General features: G+C 45.4%; 1 protein-coding gene across 2 annotated transcripts in view; it reads right to left on the bottom strand.

The window, feature by feature from the left end:
• atg7 (ATG7 autophagy related 7 homolog (S. cerevisiae)) overlaps positions 1-7,792 on the bottom strand; it is a 126,775-nt gene that overhangs the window by 58,092 nt on the left and 60,891 nt on the right. The window lies entirely within an intron of this gene.

The raw sequence follows: 7,792 nt of genomic DNA, 5'->3' as shown, positions 1-7,792 counted from the left end.
TTTCTCTGGAATAAATTCAGTTTTCCTTTACCCTCTGCGCCTGACTACGCCCCCACTACTCCTAGAAGTCATAACAGTAGTAAATTAAATTGGTTGGACATGATTTGGAAAGTCACACACCTGTCTATATAAAGGTCCCACAGTTGACAGTGCATGTCAGAGCAAAAACCAAGCCACGAGGTCAAAGGGAGTTTTCCGTAGAGCTCAAGAGACAGGATTGTGTTGAGGCACAGATCTGGGGAAGGGCAACAAAACATGTAGCAGGAGTGGCTTCAGGACAAGTCTCTGAATGTCCTTGAGTGGCCCAGCCAGAGCCTGGACTTGAACCCGATCTAACATCTCTGGAGAGACCTGAAAAAGTTCAGCGATGCTCCCCATCCAACCTGACAGAGCTTGAGAGGATCTGCAGAGAAGAATGTGAGTAACTCCCCAAATACAAGTGTGCCAAGCTTGTAGCGTCATACCCAAGAAGACTCGAGGCTGTAATTGCTGCCAAAGGTGTTTCATACATATGGAAATGTGCCAAGCTTGTAGTGTCAGTACAACAGAAACATTTTACGTTAAAAAACACAAACGTCTTGACTAAAAACAGCTGTCCTAAAAACAATTACACTCTTCTATGATATATACATCGATCAAGTGTTTAAACTCCACCAACGAAACTCGATCATCACATTTTAAAATGTTCAGGAGAGAATTCCAGGACCACAGAGCTAAGTAACTAAAACTATTTCTACTATGACCTGTTCTAATTCTTGGTACTGTTAGAAGCAAATCAGAATGGTAATTGATATGAATTTACTGACCTGGCTAAAAAAGAACAGAGATAAAAATGGCATTTTACCCAATATGTCCTTATAAATCAGTGTATACCAGTGTTTCAGCCTACGCAAGGTCAATGACGACCAGCCAACAGCGTTGTAGAAATCACAATGATGTGTTAGACGTTTCTGATTTGAAATTAACCTGAGGCCTGCACATACACTGTTACAAGTCAATCCCACTTCTGTGAAATCAAACTGTCCACTTAGGAAGCAACACTGATTTACAATAAATTTCACTTGCTGTTGTGCAAATGGGAGAGAGACAACAGGTGGAAATTATAGGCAATTAGCAAGACACCCCCCAATAAAGGAGTGGTTCTGCAGGTGGGGACCACAGACCACAGACCACTTCTCAGTTCCTATGCTTCCTGGCTGATGTTTTGGTCACTTTTGAATGCTGGTGGTGCTTTCACTCTAGTGGTAGCATGAGACGGAGTCTACAACCCACACAAGTGGCTCAGGTAGTGCAGCTCATCCAGGATGGCATATCAATGCGAGCTGTGGCAAGAAGGTTTGCTGTGTCTGTCAGCGTAGTGTCCAGAGCATGGAGGCGCTACCAAGAGACAGGCCAGTACATCAGGAGACGTGGAGGAGGCCGTAGGAGGGCAACAACCCAGCAGCAGGACCGCTACCTCCGCCTTTGTGCAAGGAGGAGCAGGAGGAGCACTGCCAGAACCCTGCAAAATGACCTCCAGCAGGCCACAAATGTGCATGTGTATACTCAAACGGTCAGAAACAGACTCCATGAGGGTGGTATGAGGGCCCGATGTCCACAGGTGGGGGTTGTGCTTACAGCCCAACACCATGCAGGACGTTTGGCCTTTGCCAGAGAACACCAAGATTGGCAAATTCGCCACTGGCGCCCTGTGCTCTTCACACTGAGCACATGTGACAGACGTGAGTCTGGAGACGCCGTGGAGAACGTTCTGCTGCCTGCAACATCCTCCAGCATGACCGGTTTGGCGGTGAGTCAGTCATGGTGTGGGGTGGCATTTCTTTGGGAGCCGCACAGCCCTCCATGTGCTCGACTGCCTGACTGCCATTAGGTACAGAGATGAGATCCTCAGACTCCTTGTGAGACCATATGCTGGTGCGGTTGGCCCTGGGTTCCTCCTAATGCAAGACAATGCAAGACCTCATGTGGCTGGAGTGTGTCAGCAGTTCCTGCAAGAGGAAGGCATTGATGCTATGGACTGGCCCGCCCGTTCCCCAGACCTGAATCCAATTGAGCACATCTGGGACATCATGTCTCGCTCCATCCACCAATGCCACGTTGCACCACAGACTGTCCAGGAGTTGGTGGATGCTTTAGTCCAGGTCTGGGAGGAGATCCCTCTGGAGACCATCCGCCACCTCATCAGGAGCATGCCCAGGCGTTGTAGGGAGGTCATACAGGCACGTGGAGGCCCCACACACTACTGAGCCTCATTTTGACTTGTTTTAAGGACATTACATCAAAGTTGGATCAGCCTGTAGTGTGGTTTTCCACTTTAATTTTGAGTGTGACTCCAAATCCAGACCTCCATGGGTTGATAAATTTGATTTCCATTGATAATTTGTGTGATTTTGTTGTCAGCACATTCAACTATGTAAAGAAAAAAGTATTTAATAAGAATATTTAATTCATTCAGATCTAGGATGTGTTATTTTAGTGTTCCCTTTATTTTTTTGAGCAGTGTAAATATTTATCTATTTTTCTCTTTATTTATTTATTTATTTTTATTTATTATTTATTTGTATATATATTTTTAAACTTTGAGTGCAATATTTACTGTTCACATTTCTAAAAGTTTCTTGTTCATGTTGTTACATTATGTTTAGTATTTTTACACTATATTGCTTTGGCAATATAGAACATATGTTTCCCAATAAAGCCACTTTGAATTTAATGGAAAGAAGAGAGAGGGTGTGAGAGAGGAAGAGAAGAGAGAGAGGAAGAGGAGACAGAGAGAGAGGAAGAGGAGAGAGAGGAAGAGAAGAGAGAGAGAGGAAGAGGAGAGAGAGAGGAAGAGGAGACAGAGAGAGAGGAAGAGGAGACAGAGAGAGAGGAAGAGGAGACAGAGAGAGAGGAAGAGAAGACAGAGAGAGGGGAAGAGAAGAGAGAGGGGAAGAGGAGACAGAGAGAGGAAGAGGAGACAGAGAGAGAGGAAGAGGAGACAGAGAGAGAGGAAGAGGAGACAGAGAGAGAGGAAGAGGAGACAGAGAGAGAGGAAGAGGAGACAGAGAGAGAGGAAGAGGAGACAGAGAGAGAGGAAGAGGAGACAGAGAGAGAGGAAGAGGAGACAGAGAGAGAGGAAGAGGAGAGAGAGAGGAAGAGGAGACAGAGAGAGGAAGAGGAGAGAGAGAGGAAGAGAAGACAGAGAGAAGAAGAGAAGACAGAGAGAGAAGAAGAGAAGACAGAGAGAGGAAGAGGAGACAGAGAGAAAGAGGAGACAGAGAGAGAGGAAGAGAAGACAGAGAGAGAGGAAGAGAAGACAGAGAGAGAGAAAGAGGAGACAGAGAGAGAGAAAGAGGAGACAGAGAGAGAGAAAGAGGAGACAGAGAGAGAGGAAGAGGAGACAGAGAGAGAGGAAGAGGAGACAGAGAGAGAGGAAGAGGAGACAGAGAGAGAGGAAGAGGAGACAGAGAGAGAGGAAGAGGAGACAGAGAGAGAGGAAGAGAAGACAGAGCGAGAGGAAGAGAAGACAGAGCGAGAGGAAGAGAAGACTAAGAGAGGAAGAGGAGACAGAGAGAGGAAGAGGAGACAGAGAGAGAGGAAGAGAAGACAGAGAGAGAGGAAGAGAAGACAGAGAGAGAGGAAGAGAAAGAGCGAGAGAAGGGCGTGGGTTCTCTATTTCACCCTCAGGCTTACTGTACCCCTCTGCAGCCAATCAAAGCGCTCAACACTAGAGACCAAAGCCTGATGGGAAAGAGATGGGGTGTGCTGGCTCTTAACCAATGACACACGTCGGCAGCCATGATTCACATCAACACCATTATCCCAGAAACCCGAGACCCACTCCAATTTGCATACCGCCCAAACAGATCCGCAGATGATGCCATCTCTATTGCACTCCACTCTGCCCTTTCCCACCTGAACAAAAGGAACACCTACGTGAGAATGCTGTTCATTTACTACAGCTCAGCGTTCAACACCGTGGTGCCCACAATGCTCATCACTAAGCTAAAGACCCTGGGACTAAACACCTCCCTCTGCAACTGGATCCTGGACTTCCTGACGGGCCGCCCCCAGGTGGTGAAGGTAGGTAGCAACACAACTCCAACACCATCATTACGTTTGCCAATGACACAACAGTGGTAGGCCTGATCACCGACAACAACGAGACAGCCTATAGGGACCGTGTGGTGCCAAGGCAACAACCTCCCCCTCAACGTGATCAAGACAAAGGAGATGATTGTGGACGACAGGAAAAGGAGGACCGAGCACCTCTCCATTCTTAACAACGGGTCTGTAGTGGAGCAGGTTGAGAGCTTCAAGTTCCTTGGTGTCCACATCACCGACAAACTAACATGGTCCAAGCACACCAAGACAGTCGTGAAGAGGACATTACAAAGACTCCTCCCCCTCAGTAGACTGAAAAGATGTGGCATGGGTCCCCAGATCCTCAAAAGTTCTACAGCTGCACCATCGAGAGCATCCCGACGGGTTGCATCACTGTCTGGTACGGCGACTGTTCGGCCTCCAACCACAAGGCACTAACAGAGGGTAGTGCGAACGGCCCAGTACATCACTGGGGCCAAGCTTCCTGCCATCCAGGACCTCTATACCAGGCGGTGTCAGAGGAAGGCCCAAAGAAATGGTCAAAGACTTCAGCCACCCAAGTCATAGACTGTTCTCTCTGCTACCGCACGGTAAGCGTTACCGGAGCGCCAAATCTAGGTCCAAAAGGCTCCCCAACATCTTCTACCCACAAGCCATAAGACTGCTGAACAATTAAACAAATGGCCACCGGACTATTTACATTGACGACCCCCCCACATTTGCTTTGTACACTGCTGCTACTGTTTATTATCTATGTATAATCACTGTACCCCCACCTACATGTCCATATTACCTCAGCTAACCTGTACCCCCACCTACATGTCCATATTACCTCAGCTAACCTGTACCCCCACCTACATGTCCATTTACCTCAGCTAACCTGTACCCCCACCTGCATGTCCATATTACCTCAGCTAACCTGTACCCCCACCTGCATGTCCATATTACCTCAGCTAACCTGTACCCCAGCACACTGACTCGGTACCCCCAGTATATAGCCTCGGTATTGTTATTTTATTATGTTACTTTCTATTTTTAACTTTAGTTCATTTAGTCAATATTTTCTTAACTCTATTTCTTGAACGGCATTGTGGGTTAAAGGACTTGTAAAGTCAGCATTTCACTGTGAGGTCTACTACACCTGTTGTATTCAGCATTTCACTGTGAGGTCTACTACACCTGTTGTATTCAGCATTTCACTGTAAGGTCTACTACACCTGTTGTATTCAGCATTTCACTGTAAGGTCTACTACACCTGTTGTATTCAGCATTTCACTGTGAGGTCTACTACACCTGTTGTATTCAGCATTTCACTGTAAGGTCTACAACACCTGTTGTATTCAGCATTTCACTGTAAGGTCTACTACACCTGTTGTATTCAGCATTTCACTGTAAGGTCTACACCTGTTGTATTCATCATTTCACTGTGAGGTCTACTACACCTGTTGTATTCAGCATTTCACTGTAAGGTCTACTACACCTGTTGTATTCAGCATTTCACTGTAAGGTCTACTACACCTGTTGTATTCAGCATTTCACTGTGAGGTCTACTACACCTGTTGTATTCAGCATTTCACTGTAAGGTCTACTACACCTGTTGTATTCAGCATGTCACTGTGAGGTCTACTACACCTGTTGTATTCAGCATTTCACTGTGAGGTCTACTACACCTGTTGTATTCAGCATTTCACTGTGAGGTCTACACCTGTTGTATTCAGCATTTCACTGTGAGGTCTACTACACCTGTTGTATTCAGCATTTCACTGTGAGGTCTACTACACCTGTTGTATTCAGCATTTCACTGTGAGGTCTACTACACCTGTTGTATTCAGCATTTCACTGTGAGGTCTACACCTGTTGTATTCAGCATTTCACTGTGAGGTCTACACCTGTTGTATTCAGCATTTCATTGTAAGGTCTACTACACCTGTTGTATTCAGCATTTCACTGTGAGGTCTACTACACCTGTTGTATTCAGCATTTCACTGTGAGGTCTACACCTGTTGTATTCAGCATTTCACTGTGAGGTCTACTACACCTGTAGTATTCAGCATTTCACTGTAAGGTCTACTACACCTGTTGTATTCAGCATTTCACTGTGAGGTCTACTACACCTGTTGTATTCAGCATTTCACTGTGAGGTCTACACCTGTTGTATTCAGCATGTCACTGTGAGGTCTACTACACCTGTTGTATTCAGCATTTCACTGTGAGGTCTACTACACCTGTTGTATTCAGCATTTCACTGTAAGGTCTACTACACCTGTTGTATTCAGCATTTCACTGTAAGGTCTACTACACCTGTTGTATTCAGCATTTCACTGTGAGGTCTACTACACCTGTTGTATTCAGCATTTCACTGTGAGGTCTACACCTGTTGTATTCAGCATTTCACTGTGAGGTCTACTACACCTGTTGTATTCAGCATTTCACTGTGAGGTCTACTACACCTGTTGTATTCAGCATTTCACTGTGAGGTCTACTACACCTGTTGTATTCAGCATTTCACTGTGAGGTCTACTACACCTGTTGTATTCAGCATTTCACTGTGAGGTCTACTACACCTGTTGTATTCAGCATTTCACTGTGAGGTCTACTACACCTGTTGTATTCAGCATTTCACTGTAAGGTCTACTGCACCTGTTGTATTCAGCATTTCACTGTGAGGTCTACTACACCTGTTGTATTCAGCATTTCACTGTAAGGTCTACTACACCTGTTGTATTCAGCATTTCACTGTGAGGTCTACTACACCTGTTGTATTCAGCATGTCACTGTGAGGTCTACTACACCTGTTGTATTCAGCATTTCACTGTGAGGTCTACTACACCTGTTGTATTCAGCATTTCACTGTGAGGTCTACTACACCTGTTGTATTCAGCATTTCACTGTGAGGTCTACTACACCTGTTGTATTCAGCATTTCACTGTGAGGTCTACTACACCTGTTGTATTCAGCATTTCACTGTGAGGTCTACACCTGTTGTATTCAGCATTTCACTGTAAGGTCTACTACACCTGTTGTACTCAGCATTTCACTGTGAGGTCTACTACACCTGTTGTATTCAGCATTTCACGGTAAGGTCTACTTCACCTGTTGTATTCAGCATTTCACTGTGAGGTCTACTACACCTGTTGTATTCATCATTTCACTGTAAGGTCTACTACACCTGTTGTATTCAGCATTTCACTGTAAGGTCTACTACACCTGTTGTATTCAGCATTTCACTGTAAGGTCTACTACACCTGTTGTATTCAGTATTTCACTGTGAGGTCTACTACACCTGTTGTATTCAGCATAACACTGTGAGGTCTACTACACCTGTTGTATTCAGCATTTCACTGTAAGGTCTACTACACCTGTTGTATTCAGCATAACACTGTGAGGTCTACTACACCTGTTGTATTCAGCATTTCACTGTAAGGTCTACTACACCTGTTGTATTCAGCATAACACTGTGAGGTCTACTACACCTGTTGTATTCAGCATTTCACTGTAAGGTCTACTACGCCTGTTGTATTCAGCATTTCACTGTAAGGTCTACTACACCTGTTGTATTCAGCATTTCACGGTAAAACTTGAAAACTGCCTCTAACATTTGGGAGACTGTGCCATTAGCTATGCCCACGATGCCAACCTGACCAACACTGCTGAACACTGCAGACAGACACACACAGGTTTATGGGATGTGAACACTTTCAACACC

Source organism: Oncorhynchus masou, chromosome 6 (assembly GCF_036934945.1).
Source record: "Oncorhynchus masou masou isolate Uvic2021 chromosome 6, UVic_Omas_1.1, whole genome shotgun sequence".
Classification (NCBI taxonomy): domain Eukaryota; kingdom Metazoa; phylum Chordata; class Actinopteri; order Salmoniformes; family Salmonidae; genus Oncorhynchus; species Oncorhynchus masou.
Note: the sequence above shows the minus strand (reverse complement) of the source record. Positions and strands in the feature narration are given on the sequence as shown.